Here is a 3712-nt window from a genome sequence, read left to right as displayed (position 1 = left end):
AGACCAGAAAGTCTAATACGAATGCAGGTTTTCATAATCATTTCTTCAAGAGGTTGCTTTTATTCCAAAGAACTATGTCCGTCAGCCTTCACCGGTTTACTAGAACTTCATGGAGCTCCTTTCCGGCCGCGTTCGCAGTTCCTTATCCCGGAACAGGGAGTGACATGTCACGGTTCTTTACACTCTGCAGAGGTGTGTTGCTTTACCCATAAGAGATCTTAACCTTGGTGCCAACCGGGCATATGTTCCCGTCCACACTTCCTTTGGTGTGAGGCCCGGTATAAGGTCTAGCCAATCATGTTCCTCCGCTACCTCGAACACCCACCCTTTGTTGCATGCCCCGACCCTGGGTCCACGCCGGTCCCATTATTCCCGTAATTTCGTGGTGGACCCCGACCACGACGACAGTTGCCGGGCTCTACCATACACTCCTACGCCGGTAGCCGCAACCCATCATAGACCGCATTACCGTGGGGAATTAGAATGGGATCCCCACCCTCCGGTTGTTCCGCAAGATACAACTGCTACGGCAAGCAATGCTTTACCGTGGGGAATTAGAATGGGATCCCCACCCTCCGGTTGTTCCGCCAGATACAACTGCTACGGTAAGCGCATCCGTTGATGAACGAGAGGTGGAAACACTTTTGACTACTCCGTCCCACTCCGGATCTTATGGTTAACACGGGTATTACGGCACAAGAATCACTCGGCGACATTTGTTGTTTAATCCTAGATGGATATAAGCCCGTGCAATGGAACCTCCACCATATCAACACAATCCATGGTTCCATTGCCCACCACATAGTCATATTCATAGTTATGAAAGTAGTGGTTTTGATTTTTATGCAATAATGATAACCATAATACTTTGCAAGTAATTTGATAGAAATACTCAAATGACATGAGCAAGTGATGAACTTGCCTTTCTTGACTGCAAGATTATGCAGACAAGGTCTTCGATACGTAATAACTCCAAATTCTGAAATAGCATCATCGTCCGGTAAGGACGATGTTTAAAAGATTGCCAAGGATGCAATAATGCATAAGTATGAGATGCAATCGCTCTAAGCGTGACCTAACCCCGATGATTTAGGATTAGTGAGTGGTAATGATTATTTTTAGGTGTGTTGCACTTTTAAAGTGATTCTCAAACAAGGTTCTTATTAGGGTTGATTACTTGGTATTCTAAATAAACAATGCATTATATCACAATAATAATATTATAAGCACACATCAAGGATAATTGGTATAATCCTAACATGTATTTGAACAGTGGTTGATTTAGGCACTATATGGCATGGTTAATGATTAATTATCATATACTTCAAAGGAATGACTTTTGAAGAACATGTTCTTTAATAAAGAACAAGTATGATAATTAAGGTTGTGGAGTTCTATGGTTTATTATGGTTTAATCTAGTTTCTGGAGTAAGTATTAGATGGATCACAACATAGTTGGATTCATCAGTATCTAGGCTTGTTTGGTTTTACTTAAGCATAAACAACTTAAGCAATTAGTTACACATGGGTACTATCAGGGTTGGTTACAGCTTACTGGTGATAGATGGCTAGGGTTCATAGGTCCTTATAAGCAGGGTTGATGATGATTCTTTATTCACTTCAAAAGAATAACTTTTGAAGAACATACTTCTTAAATAATAAGAAGTATATCAATTAGGTTTGAGGTGGTCTAGGTTTTACGGTTGGTTCTGTTAAGTAAGGAGTAATTGGCTCCTTAATAGGATGATTGATAAGTATCCAATACTGGTAGGGTTTAGTGGAATATGGTTAGGTAATGCTCAAGATTTGGCATAGTTGCTCCTGAGGTTCATCACCTTGGTGTGATGCTAAATAGGAATGAATAAGGATGATGGACTTGGTAATAGGATCTAGGGTTTACACTTGGTTGATCCTACTTGATCAACTAGGTTTAGTGGTATGCATACATGGAATACAACATTGCTAGTGATAGGGTTCTACATTTTATGTGGGCATAGGTATGTCTTTTAGTTGCTAATGATGGCTCTATAATTTGAAATAAAGTACCATGATCACCTGTTCTAACCTTGGGTTTAGGTTAGAAGCAAATTAGGGTTTACATGTAATACTGGAACTAGGGTTCCTAATTAATTTAGGGTGGTAGGAGTCACATGAAATGATAGGGTGATAATATCATTCCATGTGAAATTTAGGGTTTGTTATTAACAATTTAATTCTATGATTAATAACTTCATGTTAAAGTTGAAGTTATTAATAACTTTGAAATAAAATTAATATTCAATTTGGCTTTTTATTATTTTAAATAAATTAATAATTAAGGTAATTATTAATTAGGGTTTAAATCCCTCTAATAAGGATTTAACAAAACAATGAATAAAGAAATTACTTTTAATGTTTTCTTTATTCATGTACTGGTTTTTATTTAATTTGAAAAGTTTTTTACTAATTATTGAATTTTACTTGAATTTTAAATTAAAAGAAAAGGCTTAAACAATAAATATTAAATGATTAAATTTTTATTAAAAATAAAAATTTCATGTTATATTTTATTGGATAGTATTTACTTTTATAAGAATTTTGATGTCTTATTCTTATTTTTCTGAGTTAATAAGATTTTTCTATAAATTTTTAAAGTTGCAGTAATTATTGAATTGAAAAAATAAAAACGAAATGACTAAACCTACCCGGACAGAACACACCCACGAGCCTATGACTCGGTGGGGTCTGTCCACCTCACCCGCCACGTGGGATTTGACCGAGTCAAAATTACCACGGTGGCGAGGAGGTCTCCGGCCGGCGGTACCGGCGATGGTCGCCGGCGCTAGGGTGTTCCCGCGAGCCTGAGCAGGGGCGCGTTGGACAATACTCACCAAGGCGAGTCTAGTGGTGGCAGCGCCACCCCCTAATGGTCACCGGAGCGGCGGCGACGGTGATGCCCGACGGCGGCGCTCCCAGGCAAGTGGTGCGGCGAGGCTACGGTGGTCTAGGGGGAAAGCGAGCATGCCAGTCGGTAGAGGGGCTCACCAGGAGCACGACGAGCTTGACGGCGAAGCGAATGGAGCTCGGACGGCGACGAAATCATCTGTGAACCTGGCGGCAGTGGTCGAAGAAATTGGCCAAATTCGCCGGTCCGGGGGCTCCCCATCTTGCAAGCTTCGACGAGAAGAACGAGGAGAGGATGGTGGTGCCGGGAGTATCCTCGGCGAGGCTCAGGGATGCCTTAATCGCCGACGGTGAACGGAGGCCGGCGAGCTAGGGTTTCGTCGTTGGGGGAGAATGGAGCAGAGAGAGGGAAAATGGAGGGCGTATGGGCGTTTTATATCTTCTCCGCCATGCGCTGGCAGTCAATATCGGCGACGGGGACGCGGGACGTGGCGACGTCGGCTCGGTGGCGAGCTCCCGTGCGCCCGCAGGAGAAAACGAAGACGACGACCTCCCTCCTCGTCTTTATCCACCGCGAAGGGGTACGGGCTGGTGCCGGGTTGTGTTTTGAGCTGGGCCAGGCCGGCGCACCGGGCTGTGTTGCTGGGTTGCGGCTGGGCTGCACCATGGGCTGCACGGCCAGGTGAGGTCCAGGTAATGTTTTTCCCTTCTTTTCTTTTTCTGTTTTATTTATTTTTCTGTTTTGTATTTGCCCATTTGAATTCACATTTGAATTCTGTTATTTTTATATGTGTAGTGCTGTTTATGGATGAGGCAGAAGTCGTTTTTA

This window comes from Lolium rigidum, chromosome 7 (assembly GCF_022539505.1).
Source record: "Lolium rigidum isolate FL_2022 chromosome 7, APGP_CSIRO_Lrig_0.1, whole genome shotgun sequence".
NCBI lineage: Eukaryota > Viridiplantae > Streptophyta > Magnoliopsida > Poales > Poaceae > Lolium > Lolium rigidum.
The sequence above is the reverse complement of the archived record's forward strand: the minus strand, read 5'-3'. Positions refer to the sequence as shown.